The sequence below is a fragment of the Crinia signifera genome, unplaced genomic scaffold (genome assembly GCF_055691185.1).
Source record: "Crinia signifera unplaced genomic scaffold, ASM5569118v1 HAP2_SCAFFOLD_103, whole genome shotgun sequence".
NCBI lineage: Eukaryota > Metazoa > Chordata > Amphibia > Anura > Myobatrachidae > Crinia > Crinia signifera.
Genome location: NW_028141997.1, coordinates 502,270 through 529,213, shown reverse-complemented (window position 1 = coordinate 529,213; position 26,944 = coordinate 502,270). Strand labels below are relative to the sequence as shown.

At 38.3% G+C, this 26,944-nt stretch overlaps 31 non-coding genes across 31 annotated transcripts; all 31 read right to left on the bottom strand.

The window, feature by feature from the left end:
- Positions 1 to 1,021: 1,021 nt before the first annotated feature.
- On the bottom strand, positions 1,022 to 1,093 carry TRNAG-UCC (transfer RNA glycine (anticodon UCC)). Its single transcript has one exon. It is a non-coding gene; the product is annotated as a tRNA-Gly (tRNA).
- A 915-nt stretch (positions 1,094 to 2,008) lies between these two features.
- On the bottom strand, positions 2,009 to 2,080 carry TRNAG-UCC (transfer RNA glycine (anticodon UCC)). Its single transcript has one exon. It is a non-coding gene; the product is annotated as a tRNA-Gly (tRNA).
- A 251-nt stretch (positions 2,081 to 2,331) lies between these two features.
- TRNAG-UCC (transfer RNA glycine (anticodon UCC)) lies at positions 2,332 to 2,403 on the bottom strand. Its single transcript has one exon. It is a non-coding gene; the product is annotated as a tRNA-Gly (tRNA).
- Positions 2,404 to 3,666: 1,263 nt separating this feature from the next.
- TRNAG-UCC (transfer RNA glycine (anticodon UCC)) lies at positions 3,667 to 3,738 on the bottom strand. The gene has a single exon. It is a non-coding gene; the product is annotated as a tRNA-Gly (tRNA).
- Positions 3,739 to 4,970: 1,232 nt separating this feature from the next.
- TRNAG-UCC (transfer RNA glycine (anticodon UCC)) lies at positions 4,971 to 5,042 on the bottom strand. Its single transcript has one exon. It is a non-coding gene; the product is annotated as a tRNA-Gly (tRNA).
- Positions 5,043 to 5,293: 251 nt separating this feature from the next.
- Positions 5,294 to 5,365, bottom strand: TRNAG-UCC (transfer RNA glycine (anticodon UCC)). The gene has a single exon. It is a non-coding gene; the product is annotated as a tRNA-Gly (tRNA).
- A 324-nt stretch (positions 5,366 to 5,689) lies between these two features.
- Positions 5,690 to 5,761, bottom strand: TRNAG-UCC (transfer RNA glycine (anticodon UCC)). The gene has a single exon. It is a non-coding gene; the product is annotated as a tRNA-Gly (tRNA).
- A 1,263-nt stretch (positions 5,762 to 7,024) lies between these two features.
- TRNAG-UCC (transfer RNA glycine (anticodon UCC)) lies at positions 7,025 to 7,096 on the bottom strand. The gene has a single exon. It is a non-coding gene; the product is annotated as a tRNA-Gly (tRNA).
- A 3,187-nt stretch (positions 7,097 to 10,283) lies between these two features.
- TRNAG-UCC (transfer RNA glycine (anticodon UCC)) lies at positions 10,284 to 10,355 on the bottom strand. Its single transcript has one exon. It is a non-coding gene; the product is annotated as a tRNA-Gly (tRNA).
- A 915-nt stretch (positions 10,356 to 11,270) lies between these two features.
- TRNAG-UCC (transfer RNA glycine (anticodon UCC)) lies at positions 11,271 to 11,342 on the bottom strand. Its single transcript has one exon. It is a non-coding gene; the product is annotated as a tRNA-Gly (tRNA).
- A 251-nt stretch (positions 11,343 to 11,593) lies between these two features.
- Positions 11,594 to 11,665, bottom strand: TRNAG-UCC (transfer RNA glycine (anticodon UCC)). The gene has a single exon. It is a non-coding gene; the product is annotated as a tRNA-Gly (tRNA).
- Positions 11,666 to 12,620: 955 nt separating this feature from the next.
- On the bottom strand, positions 12,621 to 12,692 carry TRNAG-UCC (transfer RNA glycine (anticodon UCC)). The gene has a single exon. It is a non-coding gene; the product is annotated as a tRNA-Gly (tRNA).
- Positions 12,693 to 13,266: 574 nt separating this feature from the next.
- Positions 13,267 to 13,338, bottom strand: TRNAG-UCC (transfer RNA glycine (anticodon UCC)). Its single transcript has one exon. It is a non-coding gene; the product is annotated as a tRNA-Gly (tRNA).
- Positions 13,339 to 14,222: 884 nt separating this feature from the next.
- On the bottom strand, positions 14,223 to 14,294 carry TRNAG-UCC (transfer RNA glycine (anticodon UCC)). Its single transcript has one exon. It is a non-coding gene; the product is annotated as a tRNA-Gly (tRNA).
- A 324-nt stretch (positions 14,295 to 14,618) lies between these two features.
- Positions 14,619 to 14,690, bottom strand: TRNAG-UCC (transfer RNA glycine (anticodon UCC)). Its single transcript has one exon. It is a non-coding gene; the product is annotated as a tRNA-Gly (tRNA).
- Positions 14,691 to 15,557: 867 nt separating this feature from the next.
- On the bottom strand, positions 15,558 to 15,629 carry TRNAG-UCC (transfer RNA glycine (anticodon UCC)). The gene has a single exon. It is a non-coding gene; the product is annotated as a tRNA-Gly (tRNA).
- A 632-nt stretch (positions 15,630 to 16,261) lies between these two features.
- On the bottom strand, positions 16,262 to 16,333 carry TRNAG-UCC (transfer RNA glycine (anticodon UCC)). Its single transcript has one exon. It is a non-coding gene; the product is annotated as a tRNA-Gly (tRNA).
- An 867-nt stretch (positions 16,334 to 17,200) lies between these two features.
- TRNAG-UCC (transfer RNA glycine (anticodon UCC)) lies at positions 17,201 to 17,272 on the bottom strand. Its single transcript has one exon. It is a non-coding gene; the product is annotated as a tRNA-Gly (tRNA).
- Positions 17,273 to 17,846: 574 nt separating this feature from the next.
- TRNAG-UCC (transfer RNA glycine (anticodon UCC)) lies at positions 17,847 to 17,918 on the bottom strand. The gene has a single exon. It is a non-coding gene; the product is annotated as a tRNA-Gly (tRNA).
- A 200-nt stretch (positions 17,919 to 18,118) lies between these two features.
- On the bottom strand, positions 18,119 to 18,190 carry TRNAG-UCC (transfer RNA glycine (anticodon UCC)). Its single transcript has one exon. It is a non-coding gene; the product is annotated as a tRNA-Gly (tRNA).
- A 251-nt stretch (positions 18,191 to 18,441) lies between these two features.
- Positions 18,442 to 18,513, bottom strand: TRNAG-UCC (transfer RNA glycine (anticodon UCC)). The gene has a single exon. It is a non-coding gene; the product is annotated as a tRNA-Gly (tRNA).
- A 574-nt stretch (positions 18,514 to 19,087) lies between these two features.
- On the bottom strand, positions 19,088 to 19,159 carry TRNAG-UCC (transfer RNA glycine (anticodon UCC)). Its single transcript has one exon. It is a non-coding gene; the product is annotated as a tRNA-Gly (tRNA).
- A 252-nt stretch (positions 19,160 to 19,411) lies between these two features.
- TRNAG-UCC (transfer RNA glycine (anticodon UCC)) lies at positions 19,412 to 19,483 on the bottom strand. Its single transcript has one exon. It is a non-coding gene; the product is annotated as a tRNA-Gly (tRNA).
- Positions 19,484 to 19,740: 257 nt separating this feature from the next.
- On the bottom strand, positions 19,741 to 19,812 carry TRNAG-UCC (transfer RNA glycine (anticodon UCC)). The gene has a single exon. It is a non-coding gene; the product is annotated as a tRNA-Gly (tRNA).
- Positions 19,813 to 20,377: 565 nt separating this feature from the next.
- Positions 20,378 to 20,449, bottom strand: TRNAG-UCC (transfer RNA glycine (anticodon UCC)). The gene has a single exon. It is a non-coding gene; the product is annotated as a tRNA-Gly (tRNA).
- Positions 20,450 to 20,700: 251 nt separating this feature from the next.
- TRNAG-UCC (transfer RNA glycine (anticodon UCC)) lies at positions 20,701 to 20,772 on the bottom strand. Its single transcript has one exon. It is a non-coding gene; the product is annotated as a tRNA-Gly (tRNA).
- A 1,299-nt stretch (positions 20,773 to 22,071) lies between these two features.
- TRNAG-UCC (transfer RNA glycine (anticodon UCC)) lies at positions 22,072 to 22,143 on the bottom strand. Its single transcript has one exon. It is a non-coding gene; the product is annotated as a tRNA-Gly (tRNA).
- Positions 22,144 to 22,400: 257 nt separating this feature from the next.
- TRNAG-UCC (transfer RNA glycine (anticodon UCC)) lies at positions 22,401 to 22,472 on the bottom strand. Its single transcript has one exon. It is a non-coding gene; the product is annotated as a tRNA-Gly (tRNA).
- Positions 22,473 to 23,339: 867 nt separating this feature from the next.
- On the bottom strand, positions 23,340 to 23,411 carry TRNAG-UCC (transfer RNA glycine (anticodon UCC)). Its single transcript has one exon. It is a non-coding gene; the product is annotated as a tRNA-Gly (tRNA).
- Positions 23,412 to 24,257: 846 nt separating this feature from the next.
- Positions 24,258 to 24,329, bottom strand: TRNAG-UCC (transfer RNA glycine (anticodon UCC)). The gene has a single exon. It is a non-coding gene; the product is annotated as a tRNA-Gly (tRNA).
- A 251-nt stretch (positions 24,330 to 24,580) lies between these two features.
- TRNAG-UCC (transfer RNA glycine (anticodon UCC)) lies at positions 24,581 to 24,652 on the bottom strand. Its single transcript has one exon. It is a non-coding gene; the product is annotated as a tRNA-Gly (tRNA).
- Positions 24,653 to 26,944: the final 2,292 nt, after the last annotated feature.

Sequence of the window (26,944 nt, the reverse complement as noted above, 5' to 3'; positions counted from 1 at the left end):
TACATTTTACAAAGCTTTGAACATTTTTAATGAACTTTTGATCCGAGAACATGCTCAATAACATTTGGAAGTATGAAAAAACTGCATTGGAAGTCAACTGCTTGGAAGGCAGCTATGCTCACCACTATACCACCAACGCTTGACTGAGTCTGCTAAAGCAAATATTTCCCACGTACGTAAGTCAGGTCACATGTTCTAAAAATATGCACGAGATGCCATGTTACACCATGGCTTGACTGAAATGATTGAAACAATATAAAACCTCAGACAGGGATGGAATCAAAAGTAATTTTTATAGGAAGATATCATACATTTTACAAAGCTTTGAACATTTTTAATGAACTTTTGATCCGAGAACATGCTCAATAACATTTGGAAGTATGAAAAAACTGCATTGGAAGTCAACTGCTTGGAAGGCAGCTATGCTCACCACTATACCACCAACGCTTGACTGAGTCTGCTAAAGCAAATATTTCCCACGTACGTAAGTCAGGTCACATGTTCTAAAAATATGCACGAGATGCCATGTTACACCATGGCTTGACTGAAATGATTGAAACAATATAAAACCTCAGACAGGGATGGAATCAAAAGTAATTTTTATAGGAATATACCATGAATTTTACAAAGCTTTGAACATTTTTAATGAACTTTTGATCCGAGAACATGATCAACAACATTTGGAAGTATAAAAAAACTGCGTTGGCCAGGAATCGAACCCGGGTCAACTGCTTGGAAGGCAGCTATGCTCACCACTATACCACCAACGCTTGACTGAGTCTGCTAAAGCAAATATTTCACACGTACGTAAGTCAGGTCACATGTTCTAAAAATATGCACGAGATGCCATGTTACACCATGGCTTGACTGAAATGATTGAAACAATATAAAACCTCAGACAGGGATGGAATCAAAAGTAATTGTTATAGGAATATACCATGAATTTTACAAAGCTTTGAACATTTTTAATGAACTTTTGATCCGAGAACATGCTCAATAACATTTGGAAGTATGAAAAAACTGCGTTGGCCGGGAATCGAACCCGGGTCAACTGCTTGGAAGGCAGCTATGCTCACCACTATACCACCAACGCTTGATTGAGTCTGCTAAAGCAAATATTTCCCAAGTACGCAAGTCAGGTCACATGTTCTAAAAATATGCACGAGATGCCATGTTACACCATGGCTTGACTGAAATGATTTAAACAATATAAAAGGAGTACCTCAGACAGGGATGGAATCAAAAGTAATTTTTATAGGAAGATATCATGAATTTTACAAAGCTTTGAACATTTTTAATGAACTTTTGATCCAAGAACATGCTTAATAACATTTGGAAGTAAGAAAAAAGTGCGTTGGCCGGGAATCTAACCCGGGTCAACTGCTTGGAAGGCAGCTATGCTCACCACTATACCACCAACGCTTGATTGAGTCTGCTAAAGCAAATATTTCCCAAGTACGCAAGTCAGGTCACATGTTCTAAAAATATGCACGAGATGCCATGTTACACCATGGCTTGACTGAAATGATTTAAACAATATAAAAGGAGTACCTCAGACAGGGATGGAATCAAAAGTAATTTTTATAGGAAGATATCATGAATTTTACAAAGCTTTGAACATTTTTAATGAACTTTTGATCCGAGAACATGCTTAATAACATTTGGAAGTAAGAAAAAACTGCGTTGGCCGGGAATCTAACCCGGGTCAACTGCTTGGAAGGCAGCTATGCTCACCACTATACCACCAACGCTTGATTGAGTCTGCTAAAGCAAATATTTCCCAAGTACGCAAGTCAGGTCACATGTTCTAAAAATATGCACGAGATGCCATGTTACACCATGGCTTGACTGAAATGATTGAAACAATATAAAATGAGTACCTCAGACAGTGATGGAATCAAAATTAATTTTTATAGGAATATACCATGAATTTTACAAAGCTTTGAACATTTTTAATGAACTTTTGATCTGAGAACATGCTCAATAACATTTGGAAGTATGAAAAAACTGCGTTGGCCGGGAATCGAACCCGGGTCAACTGCTTGGAAGGCAGCTATGCTCACCACTATACCACCAACGCTTGACTGAGTCTGTTAAAGCAAATATTTCCCAAGTACGTAAATCAGGTCAAATGTTCTAAAAATATGCACGAGATGCCATGTTACACCATGGCTTGACTGAAATGATTGAAACAATATAAAACCTCAGACAGGGATGGAATCAAAAGTAATTTTTATAGGAAGATATCATACATTTTACAAAGCTTTGAACATTTTTAATAAACTTTTGATCCGAGAACATGCTCAATAACATTTGGAAGTATGAAAAAACTGCGTTGGCCGGGAATCGAACCCGGGTCAACTGCTTGGAAGGCAGCTATGCTCACCACTATACCACCAACGCTTGACCGAGTCTGCTAAAGCAAATATTTCCCACGTACGTAAGTCAGGTCACATGTTCTAAAAATATGCACGAGATGCCATGTTACACCATGGCAAATATTTCCCACGTACGTAAGTCAGGTCACATGTTCTAAAAATATGCACGAGATGCCATGTTACACCATGGCTTGACTGAAATGATTGAAACAATATAAAACCTCAGACAGGGATGGAATCAAAAGTAATTTTTATAGAAATATACCATGAAATTTACAAAGCTTTGAACATTTTTAATGAACTTTTGATCCGAGAACATGCTCAACAACATTTGGAAGTATGAAAAAACTGCGTTGGCCGGGAATCGAACACGGGTCAACTGCTTGGAAGGCAGCTATGCTCACCACTATACCACCAACGCTTGACTGAGTCTGCGAAAGCAAATATTTCCCACGTACGTAAGTCAGGTCACATGTTCTAAAAATATGCACGAGATGCCATGTTACACCATGGCTTGACTGAAATGATTGAAACAATATAAAACCTCAGACAGGGATGGAATCAAAAGTAATTTTTATAGGAAGATATCATACATTTTACAAAGCTTTGAACATTTTTAATGAACTTTTGATCCGAGAACATGCTCAATAACATTTGGAAGTATGAAAAAACTGCATTGGAAGTCAACTGCTTGGAAGGCAGCTATGCTCACCACTATACCACCAACGCTTGACTGAGTCTGCTAAAGCAAATATTTCCCACGTACGTAAGTCAGGTCACATGTTCTAAAAATATGCACGAGATGCCATGTTACACCATGGCTTGACTGAAATGATTGAAACAATATAAAACCTCAGACAGGGATGGAATCAAAAGTAATTTTTATAGGAAGATATCATACATTTTACAAAGCTTTGAACATTTTTAATGAACTTTTGATCCGAGAACATGCTCAATAACATTTGGAAGTATGAAAAAACTGCATTGGAAGTCAACTGCTTGGAAGGCAGCTATGCTCACCACTATACCACCAACGCTTGACTGAGTCTGCTAAAGCAAATATTTCCCACGTACGTAAGTCAGGTCACATGTTCTAAAAATATGCACGAGATGCCATGTTACACCATGGCTTGACTGAAATGATTGAAACAATATAAAACCTCAGACAGGGATGGAATCAAAAGTAATTTTTATAGGAAGATATCATACATTTTACAAAGCTTTGAACATTTTTAATGAACTTTTGATCCGAGAACATGCTCAATAACATTTGGAAGTATGAAAAAACTGCGTTGGCCGGGAATCGAACCCGGGTCAACTGCTTGGAAGGCAGCTATGCTCACCACTATACCACCAACGCTTGACTGAGTCTGCTAAAGCAAATATTTCCCACGTACGTAAGTCAGGTCACATGTTCTAAAAATATGCACGAGATGCCATGTTACACCATGGCTCGACTGAAATGATTGAAACAATATAAAACCTCAGACAGGGATGGAATCAAAAGTAATTTTTATAGGAATATACCATGAATTTTACAAAGCTTTGAACATTTTTAATGAACTTTTGATCCGAGAACATGCTCAACAACATTTGGAAGTATAAAAAAACTGCGTTGGCCAGGAATCGAACCCGGGTCAACTGCTTGGAAGGCAGCTATGCTCACCACTATACCACCAACGCTTGACTGAGTCTGCTAAAGCAAATATTTCACACGTACGTAAGTCAGGTCACATGTTCTAAAAATATGCACGAGATGCCATGTTACACCATGGCTTGACTGAAATGATTGAAACAATATAAAACCTCAGACAGGGATGGAATCAAAAGTAATTGTTATAGGAATATACCATGAATTTTACAAAGCTTTGAACATTTTTAATGAACTTTTGATCCGAGAACATGCTTAATAACATTTGGAAGTAAGAAAAAACTGCATTGGCCGGGAATCGAACCCGGGTCAACTGCTTGGAAGGCAGCTATGCTCACCACTATACCACCAACGCTTGATTGAATCTGCTAAAGCAAATATTTCCCAAGTACGCAAGTCAGGTCACATGTTCTAAAAATATGCACGAGATGCCATGTTACACCATGGCTTGACTGAAATGATTTAAACAATATAAAAGGAGTACCTCAGACAGGGATGGAATCAAAAGTAATTTTTATAGGAAGATATCATGAATTTTACAAAGCTTTGAACATTTTTAATGAACTTTTGATCCGAGAACATGCTTAATAACATTTGGAAGTAAGAAAAAACTGCGTTGGCCGGGAATCTAACCCGGGTCAACTGCTTGGAAGGCAGCTATGCTCACCACTATACCACCAACGCTTGATTGAGTCTGCTAAAGCAAATATTTCCCAAGTACGCAAGTCAGGTCACATGTTCTAAAAATATGCACGAGATGCCATGTTACACCATGGCTTGACTGAAATGATTGAAACAATATAAAATGAGTACCTCAGACAGTGATGGAATCAAAATTAATTTTTATAGGAATATACCATGAATTTTACAAAGCTTTGAACATTTTTAATGAACTTTTGATCTGAGAACATGCTCAATAACATTTGGAAGTATGAAAAAACTGCGTTGGCCGGGAATCGAACCCGGGTCAACTGCTTGGAAGGCAGCTATGCTCACCACTATACCACCAACGCTTGACTGAGTCTGTTAAAGCAAATATTTCCCAAGTACGTAAATCAGGTCAAATGTTCTAAAAATATGCACGAGATGCCATGTTACACCATGGCTTGACTGAAATGATTGAAACAATATAAAACCTCAGACAGGGATGGAATCAAAAGTAATTTTTATAGGAAGATATCATACATTTTACAAAGCTTTGAACATTTTTAATGAACTTTTGATCTGAGAACATGCTCAATAACATTTGGAAGTATGAAAAAACTGCGTTGGCCGGGAATCGAACCCGGGTCAACTGCTTGGAAGGCAGCTATGCTCACCACTATACCACCAACGCTTGACTGAGTCTGCTAAAGCAAATATTTCCCACGTACGTAAGTCAGGTCACATGTTCTAAAAATATGCACGAGATGCCATGTTACACCATGGCAAATATTTCCCACGTACGTAAGTCAGGTCAAATGTTCTAAAAATATGCACGAGATGCCATGTTACACCATGGCTTGACTGAAATGATTGAAACAATATAAAACCTCAGACAGGGATGGAATCAAAAGTAATTTTTATAGGAAGATATCATACATTTTACAAAGCTTTGAACATTTTTAATGAACTTTTGATCTGAGAACATGCTCAATAACATTTGGAAGTATGAAAAAACTGCGTTGGCCGGGAATCGAACCCGGGTCAACTGCTTGGAAGGCAGCTATGCTCACCACTATACCACCAACGCTTGACTGAGTCTGCTAAAGCAAATATTTCCCACGTACGTAAGTCAGGTCACATGTTCTAAAAATATGCACGAGATGCCATGTTACACCATGGCAAATATTTCCCACGTACGTAAGTCAGGTCACATGTTCTAAAAATATGCACGAGATGCCATGTTACACCATCGCTTGACTGAAATGATTGAAACAATATAAAACCTCAGACAGGGATGGAATCAAAAGTAATTTTTATAGAAATATACCATGAAATTTACAAAGCTTTGAACATTTTTAATGAACTTTTGATCCGAGAACATGCTCAACAACATTTGGAAGTATGAAAAAACTGCGTTGGCCGGGGATCGAACCCGGGTCAACTGCTTGGAAGGCAGCTATGCTCACCACTATACCACCAACGCTTGACTGAGTCTGCGAAAGCAAATATTTCCCACGTACGTAAGTCAGGTCACATGTTCTAAAAATATGCACGAGATGCCATGTTACACCATGGCTTGACTGAAATGATTGAAACAATATAAAACCTCAGACAGGGATGGAATCAAAAGTAATTTTTATAGGAAGATATCATACATTTTACAAAGCTTTGAACATTTTTAATGAACTTTTGATCCGAGAACATGCTCAATAACATTTGGAAGTATGAAAAAACTGCATTGGAAGTCAACTGCTTGGAAGGCAGCTATGCTCACCACTATACCACCAACGCTTGACTGAGTCTGCTAAAGCAAATATTTCCCACGTACGTAAGTCAGGTCACATGTTCTAAAAATATGCACGAGATGCCATGTTACACCATGGCTTGACTGAAATGATTGAAACAATATAAAACCTCAGACAGGGATGGAATCAAAAGTAATTTTTATAGGAAGATATCATACATTTTACAAAGCTTTGAACATTTTTAATGAACTTTTGATCCGAGAACATGCTCAATAACATTTGGAAGTATGAAAAAACTGCATTGGAAGTCAACTGCTTGGAAGGCAGCTATGCTCACCACTATACCACCAACGCTTGACTGAGTCTGCTAAAGCAAATATTTCCCACGTACGTAAGTCAGGTCACATGTTCTAAAAATATGCACGAGATGCCATGTTACACCATGGCTTGACTGAAATGATTGAAACAATATAAAACCTCAGACAGGGATGGAATCAAAAGTAATTTTTATAGGAAGATATCATACATTTTACAAAGCTTTGAACATTTTTAATGAACTTTTGATCCGAGAACATGCTCAATAACATTTGGAAGTATGAAAAAACTGCGTTGGCCGGGAATCGAACCCGGGTCAACTGCTTGGAAGGCAGCTATGCTCACCACTATACCACCAACGCTTGACTGAGTCTGCTAAAGCAAATATTTCCCACGTACGTAAGTCAGGTCACATGTTCTAAAAATATGCACGAGATGCCATGTTACACCATGGCTCGACTGAAATGATTGAAACAATATAAAACCTCAGACAGGGATGGAATCAAAAGTAATTTTTATAGGAATATACCATGAATTTTACAAAGCTTTGAACATTTTTAATGAACTTTTGATCCGAGAACATGCTCAACAACATTTGGAAGTATAAAAAAACTGCGTTGGCCAGGAATCGAACCCGGGTCAACTGCTTGGAAGGCAGCTATGCTCACCACTATACCACCAACGCTTGACTGAGTCTGCTAAAGCAAATATTTCACACGTACGTAAGTCAGGTCACATGTTCTAAAAATATGCACGAGATGCCATGTTACACCATGGCTTGACTGAAATGATTGAAACAATATAAAACCTCAGACAGGGATGGAATCAAAAGTAATTGTTATAGGAATATACCATGAATTTTACAAAGCTTTGAACATTTTTAATGAACTTTTGATCCGAGAACATGCTTAATAACATTTGGAAGTAAGAAAAAACTGCATTGGCCGGGAATCGAACCCGGGTCAACTGCTTGGAAGGCAGCTATGCTCACCACTATACCACCAACGCTTGATTGAATCTGCTAAAGCAAATATTTCCCAAGTACGCAAGTCAGGTCACATGTTCTAAAAATATGCACGAGATGCCATGTTACACCATGGCAAATATTTCCCACGTACGTAAGTCAGGTCACATGTTCTAAAAATATGCACGAGATGCCATGTTACACCATGGCTTGACTGAAATGATTGAAACAATATAAAACCTCAGACAGGGATGGAATCAAAAGTAATTTTTATAGAAATATACCATGAAATTTACAAAGCTTTGAACATTTTTAATGAACTTTTGATCCGAGAACATGCTCAACAACATTTGGAAGTATGAAAAAACTGCGTTGGCCGGGGATCGAACCCGGGTCAACTGCTTGGAAGGCAGCTATGCTCACCACTATACCACCAACGCTTGACTGAGTCTGCGAAAGCAAATATTTCCCACGTACGTAAGTCAGGTCACATGTTCTAAAAATATGCACGAGATGCCATGTTACACCATGGCTTGACTGAAATGATTGAAACAATATAAAACCTCAGACAGGGATGGAATCAAAAGTAATTTTTATAGGAAGATATCATACATTTTACAAAGCTTTGAACATTTTTAATGAACTTTTGATCCGAGAACATGCTCAATAACATTTGGAAGTATGAAAAAACTGCATTGGAAGTCAACTGCTTGGAAGGCAGCTATGCTCACCACTATACCACCAACGCTTGACTGAGTCTGCTAAAGCAAATATTTCCCACGTACGTAAGTCAGGTCACATGTTCTAAAAATATGCACGAGATGCCATGTTACACCATGGCTTGACTGAAATGATTGAAACAATATAAAACCTCAGACAGGGATGGAATCAAAAGTAATTTTTATAGGAAGATATCATACATTTTACAAAGCTTTGAACATTTTTAATGAACTTTTGATCCGAGAACATGCTCAATAACATTTGGAAGTATGAAAAAACTGCATTGGAAGTCAACTGCTTGGAAGGCAGCTATGCTCACCACTATACCACCAACGCTTGACTGAGTCTGCTAAAGCAAATATTTCCCACGTACGTAAGTCAGGTCACATGTTCTAAAAATATGCACGAGATGCCATGTTACACCATGGCTTGACTGAAATGATTGAAACAATATAAAACCTCAGACAGGGATGGAATCAAAAGTAATTTTTATAGGAATATACCATGAATTTTACAAAGCTTTGAACATTTTTAATGAACTTTTGATCCGAGAACATGCTCAACAACATTTGGAAGTATAAAAAAACTGCGTTGGCCAGGAATCGAACCCGGGTCAACTGCTTGGAAGGCAGCTATGCTCACCACTATACCACCAACGCTTGACTGAGTCTGCTAAAGCAAATATTTCCCACGTACGTATGTCAGGTCACATGTTCTAAAAATATGCACGAGATGCCATGTTACACCATGGCTTGACTGAAATGATTGAAACAATATAAAACCTCAGACAGGGATGGAATCAAAAGTAATTTTTATAGGAAGATATCATACATTTTACAAAGCTTTGAACATTTTTAATGAACTTTTGATCCGAGAACATGCTCAATAACATTTGGAAGTATGAAAAAACTGCATTGGAAGTCAACTGCTTGGAAGGCAGCTATGCTCACCACTATACCACCAACGCTTGACTGAGTCTGCTAAAGCAAATATTTCCCACGTACGTAAGTCAGGTCACATGTTCTAAAAATATGCACGAGATGCCATGTTACACCATGGCTTGACTGAAATGATTGAAACAATATAAAACCTCAGACAGGGATGGAATCAAAAGTAATTTTTATAGGAAGATATCATACATTTTACAAAGCTTTGAACATTTTTAATGAACTTTTGATCCGAGAACATGCTCAATAACATTTGGAAGTATGAAAAAACTGCGTTGGCCAGGAATAGAACCCGGGTCAACTGCTTGGAAGGCAGCTATGCTCACCACTATACCACCAACGCTTGACTGAGTCTGCTAAAGCAAATATTTCCCACGTACGTAAGTCAGGTCACATGTTCTAAAAATATGCACGAGATGCCATGTTACACCATGGCTCGACTGAAATGATTGAAACAATATAAAACCTCAGACAGGGATGGAATCAAAAGTAATTTTTATAGGAATATACCATGAATTTTACAAAGCTTTGAACATTTTTAATGAACTTTTGATCCGAGAACATGCTCAACAACATTTGGAAGTATAAAAAAACTGCATTGACCAGGAATCGAACCCAGGGTCAACTGCTTGGAAGGCAGCTATGCTCACCACTATACCACCAACGCTTGACTGAGTCTGCTAAAGCAAATATTTCACACGTACGTAAGTCAGGTCACATGTTCTAAAAATATGCACGAGATGCCATGTTACACCATGGCTTGACTGAAATGATTGAAACAATATAAAACCTCAGACAGGGATGGAATCAAAAGTAATTGTTATAGGAATATACCATGAATTTTACAAAGCTTTGAACATTTTTAATGAACTTTTGATCCGAGAACATGCTCAATAACATTTGGAAGTATGAAAAAACTGCGTTGGCCGGGAATCGAACCCGGGTCAACTGCTTGGAAGGCAGCTATGCTCACCACTATACCACCAACGCTTGATTGAGTCTGCTAAAGCAAATATTTCCCAAGTACGCAAGTCAGGTCACATGTTCTAAAAATATGCACGAGATGCCATGTTACACCATGGCTTGACTGAAATGATTTAAACAATATAAAAGGAGTACCTCAGACAGGGATGGAATCAAAAGTAATTTTTATAGGAAGATATCATGAATTTTACAAAGCTTTGAACATTTTTAATGAACTTTTGATCCGAGAACATGCTTAATAACATTTGGAAGTAAGAAAAAACTGCGTTGGCCGGGAATCTAACCCGGGTCAACTGCTTGGAAGGCAGCTATGCTCACCACTATACCACCAACGCTTGATTGAGTCTGCTAAAGCAAATATTTCCCAAGTACGCAAGTCAGGTCACATGTTCTAAAAATATGCACGAGATGCCATGTTACACCATGGCTTGACTGAAATGATTTAAACAATATAAAAGGAGTACCTCAGACAGGGATGGAATCAAAAGTAATTTTTATAGGAAGATATCATGAATTTTACAAAGCTTTGAACATTTTTAATGAACTTTTGATCCGAGAACATGCTTAATAACATTTGGAAGTAAGAAAAAACTGCGTTGGCCGGGAATCTAACCCGGGTCAACTGCTTGGAAGGCAGCTATGCTCACCACTATACCACCAACGCTTGATTGAGTCTGCTAAAGCAAATATTTCCCAAGTACGCAAGTCAGGTCACATGTTCTAAAAATATGCACGAGATGCCATGTTACACCATGGCTTGACTGAAATGATTGAAACAATATAAAATGAGTACCTCAGACAGTGATGGAATCAAAATTAATTTTTATAGGAATATACCATGAATTTTACAAAGCTTTGAACATTTTTAATGAACTTTTGATCTGAGAACATGCTCAATAACATTTGGAAGTATGAAAAAACTGCGTTGGCCGGGAATCGAACCCGGGTCAACTGCTTGGAAGGCAGCTATGCTCACCACTATACCACCAACGCTTGACTGAGTCTGTTAAAGCAAATATTTCCCAAGTACGTAAATCAGGTCAAATGTTCTAAAAATATGCACGAGATGCCATGTTACACCATGGCTTGACTGAAATGATTGAAACAATATAAAACATCAGACAGGGATGGAATCAAAAGTAATTTTTATAGGAAGATATCATACATTTTACAAAGCTTTGAACATTTTTAATGAACTTTTGATCCGAGAACATGCTCAATAACATTTGGAAGTATGAAAAAACTGCGTTGGCCGGGAATCGAACCCGGGTCAACTGCTTGGAAGGCAGCTATGCTCACCACTATACCACCAACGCTTGACTGAGTCTGCTAAAGCAAATATTTCCCACGTACGTAAGTCAGGTCACATGTTCTAAAAATATGCACGAGATGCCATGTTACACCATGGCAAATATTTCCCACGTACGTAAGTCAGGTCACATGTTCTAAAAATATGCACGAGATGCCATGTTACACCATGGCTTGACTGAAATGATTGAAACAATATAAAACCTCAGACAGGGATGGAATCAAAAGTAATTTTTATAGAAATATACCATGAAATTTACAAAGCTTTGAACATTTTTAATGAACTTTTGATCCGAGAACATGCTCAATAACATTTGGAAGTATGAAAAAACTGCGTTGGCCGGGGATCGAACCCGGGTCAACTGCTTGGAAGGCAGCTATGCTCACCACTATACCACCAACGCTTGACTGAGTCTGCGAAAGCAAATATTTCCCACGTACGTAAGTCAGGTCACATGTTCTAAAAATATGCACGAGATGCCATGTTACACCATGGCTTGACTGAAATGATTGAAACAATATAAAACCTCAGACAGGGATGGAATCAAAAGTAATTTTTATAGGAAGATCTCATACATTTTACAAAGCTTTGAACATTTTTAATAAACTTTTGATCCGAGAACATGCTCAATAACATTTGGAAGTATGAAAAAACTGCATTGGAAGTCAACTGCTTGGAAGGCAGCTATGCTCACCACTATACCACCAACGCTTGACTGAGTCTGCTAAAGCAAATATTTCCCACGTACGTAAGTCAGGTCACATGTTCTAAAAATATGCACGAGATGCCATGTTACACCATGGCTTGACTGAAATGATTGAAACAATATAAAACCTCAGACAGGGATGGAATCAAAAGTAATTTTTATAGGAAGATATCATACATTTTACAAAGCTTTGAACATTTTTAATGAACTTTTGATCCGAGAACATGCTCAATAACATTTGGAAGTATGAAAAACCTGCGTTGGCCGGGAATCGAACCCGGGTCAACTGCTTGGAAGGCAGCTATGCTCACCACTATACCACCAACGCTTGACTGAGTCTGCTAAAGCAAATATTTCCCACGTACGTAAGTCAGGTCACATGTTCTAAAAATATGCACGAGATGCCATGTTACACCATGGCTTGACTGAAATGATTGAAACAATATAAAACCTCAGACAGGGATGGAATCAAAAGTAATTTTTATAGGAATATACCATGAATTTTACAAAGCTTTGAACATTTTTAATGAACTTTTGATCCGAGAACATGCTCAACAACATTTGGAAGTATAAAAAAACTGCGTTGGCCAGGAATCGAACCCGGGTCAACTGCTTGGAAGGCAGCTATGCTCACCACTATACCACCAACGCTTGACTGAGTCTGCTAAAGCAAATATTTCACACGTACGTAAGTCAGGTCACATGTTCTAAAAATATGCACGAGATGCCATGTTACACCATGGCTTGACTGAAATGATTGAAACAATATAAAACCTCAGACAGGGATGGAATCAAAAGTAATTGTTATAGGAATATACCATGAATTTTACAAAGCTTTGAACATTTTTAATGAACTTTTGATCCGAGAACATGCTCAATAACATTTGGAAGTATGAAAAAACTGCGTTGGCCGGGAATCGAACCCGGGTCAACTGCTTGGAAGGCAGCTATGCTCACCACTATACCACCAACGCTTGACTGAGTCTGCTAAAGCAAATATTTCACACGTACGTAAGTCAGGTCACATGTTCTAAAAATATGCACGAGATGCCATGTTACACCATGGCTTGACTGAAATGATTGAAACAATATAAAACCTCAGACAGGGATGGAATCAAAAGTAATTGTTATAGGAATATACCATGAATTTTACAAAGCTTTGAACATTTTTAATGAACTTTTGATCCGAGAACATGCTCAATAACATTTGGAAGTATGAAAAAACTGCGTTGGCCGGGAATCGAACCCGGGTCATGCTCACCACTATACCACCAACGCTTGATTGAGTCTGCTAAAGCAAATATTTCCCAAGTACGCAAGTCAGGTCACATGTTCTAAAAATATGCACGAGATGCCATGTTACACCATGGCTTGACTGAAATGATTTAAACAATATAAAAGGAGTACCTCAGACAGGGATGGAATCAAAAGTAATTTTTATAGGAAGATATCATGAATTTTACAAAGCTTTGAACATTTTTAATGAACTTTTGATCCGAGAACATGCTTAATAACATTTGGAAGTAAGAAAAAACTGCGTTGGCCGGGAATCTAACCCGGGTCAACTGCTTGGAAGGCAGCTATGCTCACCACTATACCACCAACGCTTGATTGAGTCTGCTAAAGCAAATATTTCCCAAGTACGCAAGTCAGGTCACATGTTCTAAAAATATGCACGAGATGCCATGTTACACCATGGCTTGACTGAAATGATTGAAACAATATAAAACCTCAGACAGGGATGGAATCAAAAGTAATTTTTATAGGAAGATATCATACATTTTACAAAGCTTTGAACATTTTTAATGAACTTTTGATCCGAGAACATGCTCAATAACATTTGGAAGTATGAAAAAACTGCGTTGGCCGGGAATCGAACCCGGGTCAACTGCTTGGAAGGCAGCTATGCTCACCACTATACCACCAACGCTTGACTGAGTCTGCTAAAGCAAATATTTCCCACGTACGTAAGTCAGGTCACATGTTCTAAAAATATGCACGAGATGCCATGTTACACCATGGCAAATATTTCCCACGTACGTAAGTCAGGTCACATGTTCTAAAAATATGCACGAGATGCCATGTTACACCATGGCTTGACTGAAATGATTGAAACAATATAAAACCTCAGACAGGGATGGAATCAAAAGTAATTTTTATAGAAATATACCATGAAATTTACAAAGCTTTGAACATTTTTAATGAACTTTTGATCCGAGAACATGCTCAACAACATTTGGAAGTATGAAAAAACTGCGTTGGCCGGGAATCGAACCCGGGTCAACTGCTTGGAAGGCAGCTATGCTCACCACTATACCACCAACGCTTGACTGAGTCTGCGAAAGCAAATATTTCCCACGTACGTAAGTCAGGTCACATGTTCTAAAAATATGCACGAGATGCCATGTTACACCATGGCTTGACTGAAATGATTGAAACAATATAAAACCTCAGACAGGGATGGAATCAAAAGTAATTTTTATAGGAAGATATCATACATTTTACAAAGCTTTGAACATTTTTAATGAACTTTTGATCCGAGAACATGCTCAATAACATTTGGAAGTATGAAAAAACTGCATTGGAAGTCAACTGCTTGGAAGGCAGCTATGCTCACCACTATACCACCAACGCTTGACTGAGTCTGCTAAAGCAAATATTTCCCACGTACGTAAGTCAGGTCACATGTTCTAAAAATATGCACGAGATGCCATGTTACACCATGGCTTGACTGAAATGATTGAAACAATATAAAACCTCAGACAGGGATGGAATCAAAAGTAATTTTTATAGGAAGATATCATACATTTTACAAAGCTTTGAACATTTTTAATGAACTTTTGATCCGAGAACATGCTCAATAACATTTGGAAGTATGAAAAAACTGCATTGGAAGTCAACTGCTTGGAAGGCAGCTATGCTCACCACTATACCACCAACGCTTGACTGAGTCTGCTAAAGCAAATATTTCCCACGTACGTAAGTCAGGTCACATGTTCTAAAAATATGCACGAGATGCCATGTTACACCATGGCTTGACTGAAATGATTGAAACAATATAAAACCTCAGACAGGGATGGAATCAAAAGTAATTTTTATAGGAAGATATCATACATTTTACAAAGCTTTGAACATTTTTAATGAACTTTTGATCCGAGAACATGCTCAATAACATTTGGAAGTATGAAAAAACTGCGTTGGCCGGGAATCGAACCCGGGTCAACTGCTTGGAAGGCAGCTATGCTCACCACTATACCACCAACGCTTGACTGAGTCTGCGAAAGCAAATATTTCCCACGTACGTAAGTCAGGTCACATGTTCTAAAAATATGCACGAGATGCCATGTTACACCATGGCTTGACTGAAATGATTGAAACAATATAAAACCTCAGACAGGGATGGAATCAAAAGTAATTTTTATAGGAAGATATCATACATTTTACAAAGCTTTGAACATTTTTAATGAACTTTTGATCCGAGAACATGCTCAATAACATTTGGAAGTATGAAAAAACTGCATTGGAAGTCAACTGCTTGGAAGGCAGCTATGCTCACCACTATACCACCAACGCTTGACTGAGTCTGCTAAAGCAAATATTTCCCACGTACGTAAGTCAGGTCACATGTTCTAAAAATATGCACGAGATGCCATGTTACACCATGGCAAATATTTCCCACGTACGTAAGTCAGGTCACATGTTCTAAAAATATGCACGAGATGCCATGTTACACCATGGCTTGACTGAAATGATTGAAACAATATAAAACCTCAGACAGGGATGGAATCAAAAGTAATTTTTATAGAAATATACCATGAAATTTACAAAGCTTTGAACATTTTTAATGAACTTTTGATCCGAGAACATGCTCAACAACATTTGGAAGTATGAAAAAACTGCGTTGGCCGGGAATCGAACCCGGGTCAACTGCTTGGAAGGCAGCTATGCTCACCACTATACCACCAACGCTTGACTGAGTCTGCGAAAGCAAATATTTCCCACGTACGTAAGTCAGGTCACATGTTCTAAAAATATGCACGAGATGCCATGTTACACCATGGCTTGACTGAAATGATTGAAACAATATAAAACCTCAGACAGGGATGGAATCAAAAGTAATTTTTATAGGAAGATATCATACATTTTACAAAGCTTTGAACATTTTTAATGAACTTTTGATCCGAGAACATGCTCAATAACATTTGGAAGTATGAAAAAACTGCATTGGAAGTCAACTGCTTGGAAGGCAGCTATGCTCACCACTATACCACCAACGCTTGACTGAGTCTGCTAAAGCAAATATTTCCCACGTACGTAAGTCAGGTCACATGTTCTAAAAATATGCACGAGATGCCATGTTACACCATGGCTTGACTGAAATGATTGAAACAATATAAAACCTCAGACAGGGATGGAATCAAAAGTAATTTTTATAGGAAGATATCATACATTTTACAAAGCTTTGAACATTTTTAATGAACTTTTGATCCGAGAACATGCTCAATAACATTTGGAAGTATGAAAAAACTGCATTGGAAGTCAACTGCTTGGAAGGCAGCTATGCTCACCACTATACCACCAACGCTTGACTGAGTCTGCTAAAGCAAATATTTCCCACGTACGTAAGTCAGGTCACATGTTCTAAAAATATGCACGAGATGCCATGTTACACCATGGCTTGACTGAAATGATTGAAACAATATAAAACCTCAGACAGGGATGGAATCAAAAGTAATTTTTATAGGAAGATATCATACATTTTACAAAGCTTTGAACATTTTTAATGAACTTTTGATCCGAGAACATGCTCAATAACATTTGGAAGTATGAAAAAACTGCGTTGGCCGGGAATCGAACCCGGGTCAACTGCTTGGAAGGCAGCTATGCTCACCACTATACCACCAACGCTTGACTGAGTCTGCTAAAGCAAATATTTCCCACGTACGTAAGTCAGGTCACATGTTCTAAAAATATGCACGAGATGCCATGTTACACCATGGCTTGACTGAAATGATTGAAACAATATAAAACCTCAGACAGGGATGGAATCAAAAGTAATTTTTATAGGAATATACCATGAATTTTACAAAGCTTTGAACATTTTTAATGAACTTTTGATCCGAGAACATGCTCAACAACATTTGGAAGTATAAAAAAACTGCGTTGGCCAGGAATCGAACCCGGGTCAACTGCTTGGAAGGCAGCTATGCTCACCACTATACCACCAACGCTTGACTGAGTCTGCTAAAGCAAATATTTCACACGTACGTAAGTCAGGTCACATGTTCTAAAAATATGCACGAGATGCCATGTTACACCATGGCTTGACTGAAATGATTAAAACAATATAAAACCTCAGACAGGGATGGAATCAAAAGTAATTGTTATAGGAATATACCATGAATTTTACAAAGCTTTGAACATTTTTAATGAACTTTTGATCCGAGAACATGCTCAATAACATTTGGAAGTATGAAAAAACTGCGTTGGCCGGGAATCGAACCCGGGTCAACTGCTTGGAAGGCAGCTATGCTCACCACTATACCACCAACGCTTGATTGAGTCTGCTAAAGCAAATATTTCCCAAGTACGCAAGTCAGGTCACATGTTCTAAAAATATGCACGAGATGCCATGTTACACCATGGCTTGACTGAAATGATTTAAACAATATAAAAGGAGTACCTCAGACAGGGATGGAATCAAAAGTAATTTTTATAGGAAGATATCATGAACATTTGGAAGTATGAAAAAACTGCGTTGGCCGGGAATCGAACCCGGGTCAACTGCTTGGAAGGCAGCTATGCTCACCACTATACCACCAACGCTTGACTGAGTCTGTCAAAGCAAATATTTCCCAAGTACGTAAATCAGGTCAAATGTTCTAAAAATATGCACGAGATGCCATGTTACACCATGGCTTGACTGAAATGATTGAAACAATATAAAACCTCAGACAGGGATGGAATCAAAAGTAATTTTTTTAGGAAGATATCATACATTTTACAAAGCTTTGAACATTTTTAATGAACTTTTGATCCGAGAACATGCTCAATAACATTTGGAATTATGAAAAAACTGCGTTGGCCGGGAATCGAACCCGGGTCAACTGCTTGGAAGGCAGCTATGCTCACCACTATACCACCAACGCTTGACTGAGTCTGCTAAAGCAAATATTTCCCACGTACGTAAGTCAGGTCACATGTTCTAAAAATATGCACGAGATGCCATGTTACACCATGGCTTGACTGAAATGATTGAAACAATATAAAACCTCAGACAGGGATGGAATCAAAAGTAATTTTTATAGGAATATACCATGAATTTTACAAAGCTTTGAACATTTTTAATGAACTTTTGATCCGAGAACATGCTCAACAACATTTGGAAGTATAAAAAAACTGCGTTGGCCAGGAATCGAACCCGGGTCAACTGCTTGGAAGGCAGCTATGCTCACCACTATACCACCAACGCTTGACTGAGTCTGCTAAAGCAAATATTTCACACGTACGTAAGTCAGGTCACATGTTCTAAAAATATGCACGAGATGCCATGTTACACCATGGCTTGACTGAAATGATTGAAACAATATAAAACCTCAGACAGGGATGGAATCAAAAGTAATTGTTATAGGAATATACCATGAATTTTACAAAGCTTTGAACATTTTTAATGAACTTTTGATCCGAGAACATGCTCAATAACATTTGGAAGTATGAAAAAACTGCGTTGGCCGGGAATCGAACCCGGGTCAACTGCTTGGAAGGCAGCTATGCTCACCACTATACCACCAACGCTTGACTGAGTCTGTTAAAGCAAATATTTCCCAAGTACGTAAGTCAGGTCAAATGTTCTAAAAATATGCACGAGATGCCATGTTACACCATGGCTTGACTGAAATAATTGAAACAATATAAAACCTCAGACAGGGATGGAATCAAAAGTAATTGTTATAGGAATATACCATGAATTTTACAAAGCTTTGAACATTTTTAATGAACTTTTGATCCGAGAACATTGTTCAATAACATTTGGAAGTATGAAAAAACTGCGTTGGCCGGGAATCGAACCCGGGTCAACTGCTTGGAAGGCAGCTATGCTCACCACTATACCACCAACGCTAGACTGACTCTGCTAGAGCAAATATTTCCCAAGTACGTAAGTCAGGTCACATGTTCTAAAAATATGCATGAGATGCCATGTTACACCATGGCTTGACTGAAATGATTTAAACAATATAAAAGGAGTACCTCAGACAGGGATGGAATCAAAAGTAATTTTTATAGGAAGATATCATGAATTTTACAAAGCTTTGAACATTTTTAATGAACTTTTGATCCGAGAACATGCTCAACAACATTTGGAAGTATGAAAAAACTGCGTTGGCCGGGAATCGAACCCGGGTCAACTGCTTGGAAGGCAGCTATGCTCACCACTATACCACCAACGCTTGACTGAGTCTGCTAAAGCAAATATTTCCCACGTACGCAAGTCAGGTCACATGTTCTAAAAATATGCACGTGATGCCATGTTACACCATGGCTTGACTGAAATGATTGAAACAATATAAAACCTCAGACAGGGATGGAATCAAAAGTAAGTTTTATAGGAAGATATTATACATTTTACAAAGCTTTGAACATTTTTAATGAACTTTTGATCCGAGAACATGCTCAATAACATTTGGAAGTATGAAAAAACTGCATTGGAAGTCAACTGCTTGGAAGGCAGCTATGCTCACCACTATACCACCAACGCTTGACTGAGTCTGCTAAAGCAAATATTTCCCAAGTACGTAAGTCAGGTCACATGTTCTAAAAATATGCATGAGATGCCATGTTACACCATGGCTTGACTGAAATGATTTAAACAATATAAAAGGAGTACCTCAGACAGGGATGGAATCAAAAGTAATTTTTATAGGAAGATATCATGAATTTTACAAAGCTTTGAACATTTTTAATGAACTTTTGATCCGAGAACATGCTCAACAACATTTGGAAGTATGAAAAAACTGCGTTGGCCGGGAATCGAACCCGGGTCAACTGCTTGGAAGGCAGCTATGCTCACCACTATACCACCAACGCTTGACTGAGTCTGTCAAAGCAAATATTTCCCAAGTACGTAAATCAGGTCAAATGTTCTAAAAATATGCACGAGATGCCATGTTACACCATGGCTTGACTGAAATGATTGAAACAATATAAAACCTCAGACAGGGATGGAATCAAAAGTAATTTTTTTAGGAAGATATCATACATTTTACAAAGCTTTGAACATTTTTAATGAACTTTTGATCCGAGAACATGCTCAATAACATTTGGAATTATGAAAAAACTGCGTTGGCCGGGAATCGAACCCGGGTCAACTGCTTGGAAGGCAGCTATGCTCACCACTATACCACCAACGCTTGACTGAGTCTGCTAAAGCAAATATTTCCCACGTACGTAAGTCAGGTCACATGTTCTAAAAATATGCACGAGATGCCATGTTACACCATGGCTTGACTGAAATGATTGAAACAATATAAAACCTCAGACAGGGATGGAATCAAAAGTAATTTTTATAGGAATATACCATGAATTTTACAAAGCTTTGAACATTTTTAATGAACTTTTGATCCGAGAACATGCTCAACAACATTTGGAAGTATAAAAAAACTGCGTTGGCCAGGAATCGAACCCGGGTCAACTGCTTGGAAGGCAGCTATGCTCACCACTATACCACCAACGCTTGACTGAGTCTGCTAAAGCAAATATTTCACACGTACGTAAGTCAGGTCACATGTTCTAAAAATATGCACGAGATGCCATGTTACACCATGGCTTGACTGAAATGATTGAAACAATATAAAACCTCAGACAGGGATGGAATCAAAAGTAATTGTTATAGGAATATACCATGAATTTTACAAAGCTTTGAACATTTTTAATGAACTTTTGATCCGAGAACATGCTCAATAACATTTGGAAGTATGAAAAAACTGCGTTGGCCGGGAATCGAACCCGGGTCAACTGCTTGGAAGGCAGCTATGCTCACCACTATACCACCATCGCTAGACTGAGTCTGCTAGAGCAAATATTTCCCAAGTACGTAAGTCAGGTCACATGTTCTAAAAATATGCACGAGATGCCATGTTACACCATGGCTTGACTGAAATGATTTAAACAATATAAAAGGAGTACCTCAGACAGGGATGGAGTCAAAAGTAATTTTTATAGGAAGATATCATGAATTTTACAAAGCTTTGAACATTTTTAATGAACTTTTGATCCGAGAACATGCTCAACAACATTTGGAAGTATGAAAAAACTGCGTTGGCCGGGAATCGAATCCGGGTCAACTGCTTGGAAGGCAGCTATGCTCACCACTATACCACCAACGCTTGACTGAGTCTGCTAAAGCAAATATTTCCCACGTACGTAAGTCAGGTCACATGTTCTAAAAATATGCACGAGATGCCATGTTACACCATGGCAAATATTTCCCACGTACGTAAGTCAGGTCACATGTTCTAAAAATATGCACGAGATGCCATGTTACACCATGGCTTGACTGAAATGATTGAAACAATATAAAACCTCAGACAGGGATGGAATCAAAAGTAATTTTTATAGAAATATACCATGAAATTTACAAAGCTTTGAACATTTTTAATGAACTTTTGATCCGAGAACATGCTCAACAACATTTGGAAGTATGAAAAAACTGCGTTGGCCGGGAATCGAACCCGGGTCAACTGCTTGGAAGGCAGCTATGCTCACCACTATACCACCAACGCTAGACTGAGTCTGCTAGAGCAAATATTTCCCAAGTACGTAAGTCAGGTCACATGTTCTAAAAATATGCACGAGATGCCATGTTACACCATGGCTTGACTGAAATGATTTAAACAATATAAAAGGAGTACCTCAGACAGGGATGGAGTCAAAAGTAATTTTTATAGGAAGATATCATGAATTTTACAAAGCTTTGAACATTTTTAATGAACTTTTGATCCGAGAACATGCTCAACAACATTTGGAAGTATGAAAAAACTGCGTTGGCCGGGAATCGAACCCGGGTCAACTGCTTGGAAGGCAGCTATGCTCACCACTATACCACCAACGCTTGACTGAGTCTCCGAAAGCAAATATTTCCCACGTACGTAAGTCAGGTCACATGTTCTAAAAATATGCACGAGATGCCATGTTACACCATGGCTTGACTGAAATGATTGAAACAATATAAAACCTCAGACAGGGATGGAATCAAAAGTAATTTTTATAGGAAGATATCATACATTTTACAAAGCTTTGAACATTTTTAATGAACTTTTGATCCGAGAACATGCTCAATAACATTTGGAAGTATGAAAAAACTGCATTGGAAGTCAACTGCTTGGAAGGCAGCTATGCTCACCACTATACCACCAACGCTTGACTGAGTCTGCTAAAGCAAATATTTCCCACGTACGTAAGTCAGGTCACATGTTCTAAAAATATGCACGAGATGCCATGTTACACCATGGCTTGACTGAAATGATTGAAACAATATAAAACCTCAGACAGGGATGGAATCAAAAGTAATTTTTATAGGAAGATATCATACATTTTACAAAGCTTTGAACATTTTTAATGAACTTTTGATCCGAGAACATGCTCAATAACATTTGGAAGTATGAAAAAACTGCATTGGAAGTCAACTGCTTGGAAGGCAGCTATGCTCACCACTATACCACCAACGCTTGACTGAGTCTGCTAAAGCAAATATTTCCCACGTACGTAAGTCAGGTCACATGTTCTAAAAATATGCACGAGATGCCATGTTACACCATGGCTTGACTGAAATGATTGAAACAATATAAAACCTCAGACAGGGATGGAATCAAAAGTAATTTTTATAGGAAGATATCATACATTTTACAAAGCTTTGAACATTTTTAATGAACTTTTGATCCGAGAACATGCTCAATAACATTTGGAAGTATGAAAAAACTGCGTTGGCCGGGAATCGAACCCGGGTCAACTGCTTGGAAGGCAGCTATGCTCACCACTATACCACCAACGCTTGACTGAGTCTGCTAAAGCAAATATTTCCCACGTACGTAAGTCAGGTCACATGTTCTAAAAATATGCACGAGATGCCATGTTACACCATGGCTTGACTGAAATGATTGAAACAATATAAAACCTCAGACAGGGATGGAATCAAAAGTAATTTTTATAGGAATATACCATGAATTTTACAAAGCTTTGAACATTTTTAATGAACTTTTGATCCGAGAACATGCTCAACAACATTTGGAAGTATAAAAAAACTGCGTTGGCCAGGAATCGAACCCGGGTCAACTGCTTGGAAGGCAGCTATGCTCACCACTATACCACCAACGCTTGACTGAGTCTGCTAAAGCAAATATTTCACACGTACGTAAGTCAGGTCACATGTTCTAAAAATATGCACGAGATGCCATGTTACACCATGGCTTGACTGAAATGATTAAAACAATATAAAACCTCAGACAGGGATGGAATCAAAAGTAATTGTTATAGGAATATACCATGAATTTTACAAAGCTTTGAACATTTTTAATGAACTTTTGATCCGAGAACATGCTCAATAACATTTGGAAGTATGAAAAAACTGCATTGGCCGGGAATCGAACCCGGGTCAACTGCTTGGAAGGCAGCTATGCTCACCACTATACCACCAACGCTTGATTGAGTCTGCTAAAGCAAATATTTCCCAAGTACGCAAGTCAGGTCACATGTTCTAAAAATATGCACGAGATGCCATGTTACACCATGGCTTGACTGAAATGATTTAAACAATATAAAAGGAGTACCTCAGACAGGGATGGAATCAAAAGTAATTTTTATAGGAAGATATCATGAACATTTGGAAGTATGAAAAAACTGCGTTGGCCGGGAATCGAACCCGGGTCAACTGCTTGGAAGGCAGCTATGCTCACCACTATACCACCAACGCTTGACTGAGTCTGTTAAAGCAAATATTTCCCAAGTACGTAAATCAGGTCAAATGTTCTAAAAATATGCACGAGATGCCATGTTACACCATGGCTTGACTGAAATGATTGAAACAATATAAAACCTCAGACAGGGATGGAATCAAAAGTAATTTTTATAGGAAGATATCATACATTTTACAAAGCTTTGAACATTTTTAATGAACTTTTGATCCGAGAACATGCTCAATAACATTTGGAAGTATGAAAAAACTGCGTTGGCCGGGAATCGAACCCGGGTCAACTGCTTGGAAGGCAGCTATGCTCACCACTATACCACCAACGCTTGACTGAGTCTGCTAAAGCAAATATTTCCCACGTACGTAAGTCAGGTCACATGTTCTAAAAATATGCACGAGATGCCATGTTACACCATGGCTTGACTGAAATGATTGAAACAATATAAAACCTCAGACAGGGATGGAATCAAAAGTAATTTTTATAGGAATATACCATGAATTTTACAAAGCTTTGAACATTTTTAATGAACTTTTGATCCGAGAACATGCTCAACAACATTTGGAAGTATAAAAAAACTGCGTTGTCCAGGAATCGAACCCGGGTCAACTGCTTGGAAGGCAGCTATGCTCACCACTATACCACCAACGCTTGACTGAGTCTGCTAAAGCAAATATTTCACACGTACGTAAGTCAGGTCACATGTTCTAAAAATATGCACGAGATGCCATGTTACACCATGGCTTGACTGAAATGATTGAAACAATATAAAACCTCAGACAGGGATGGAATCAAAAGTAATTGTTATAGGAATATACCATGAATTTTACAAAGCTTTGAACATTTTTAATGAACTTTTGATCCGAGAACATGCTCAATAACATTTGGAAGTATGAAAAAACTGCGTTGGCCGGGAATCGAACCCGGGTCAACTGCTTGGAAGGCAGCTATGCTCACCACTATACCACCATCGCTAGACTGAGTCTGCTAGAGCAAATATTTCCCAAGTACGTAAGTCAGGTCACATGTTCTAAAAATATGCACGAGATGCCATGTTACACCATGGCAAATATTTCCCACGTACGTAAGTCAGGTCACATGTTCTAAAAATATGCACGAGATGCCATGTTACACCATGGCTTGACTGAAATGATTGAAACAATATAAAACCTCAGACAGGGATGGAATCAAAAGTAATTTTTATAGAAATATACCATGAAATTTACAAAGCTTTGAACATTTTTAATGAACTTTTGATCCGAGAACATGCTCAACAACATTTGGAAGTATGAAAAAACTGCGTTGGCCGGGAATCGAACCCGGGTCAACTGCTTGGAAGGCAGCTATGCTCACCACTATACCACCAACGCTTGACTGAGTCTGCTAAAGCAAATATTTCACACGTACGTAAGTCAGGTCACATGTTCTAAAAATATGCACGAGATGCCATGTTACACCATGGCTTGACTGAAATGATTTAAACAATATAAAAGGAGTACCTCAGACAGGGATGGAATCAAAAGTAATTTTTATAGAAATATACCATGAAATTTACAAAGCTTTGAACATTTTTAATGAACTTTTGATCCGAGAACATGCTCAACAACATTTGGAAGTATGAAAAAACTGCGTTGGCCGGGAATCGAACCCGGGTCAACTGCTTGGAAGGCAGCTATGCTCACCACTATACCACCAACGCTTGATTGAGTCTGCTAAAGCAAATATTTCCCAAGTACGCAAGTCAGGTCACATGTTCTAAAAATATGCACGAGATGCCATGTTACACCATGGCTTGACTGAAATGATTGAAACAATATAAAACCTCAGACAGGGATGGAATCAAAAGTAATTTTTATAGGAAGATATCATACATTTTACAAAGCTTTGAACATTTTTAATGAACTTTTGATCCGAGAACATGCTCAATAACATTTGGAAGTATGAAAAAACTGCGTTGGCCGGGAATCGAACCCGGGTCAACTGCTTGGAAGGCAGCTATGCTCACCACTATACCACCAACGCTTGACTGAGTCTGCTAAAGCAAATATTTCCCACGTACGTAAGTCAGGTCACATGTTCTAAAAATATGCACGAGATGCCATGTTACACCATGGCTTGACTGAAATGATTGAAACAATATAAAACCTCAGACAGGGATGGAATCAAAAGTAATTTTTATAGGAATATACCATGAATTTTACAAAGCTTTGAACATTTTTAATGAACTTTTGATCCGAGAACATGCTCAACAACATTTGGAAGTATAAAAAAACTGCGTTGTCCAGGAATCGAACCCGGGTCAACTGCTTGGAAGGCAGCTATGCTCACCACTATACCACCAACGCTTGACTGAGTCTGCTAAAGCAAATATTTCACACGTACGTAAGTCAGGTCACATGTTCTAAAAATATGCACGAGATGCCATGTTACACCATGGCTTGACTGAAATGATTGAAACAATATAAAACCTCAGACAGGGATGGAATCAAAAGTAATTGTTATAGGAATATACCATGAATTTTACAAAGCTTTGAACATTTTTAATGAACTTTTGATCCGAGAACATGCTCAACAACATTTGGAAGTATGAAAAAACTGCGTTGGCCGGGAATCGAACCCG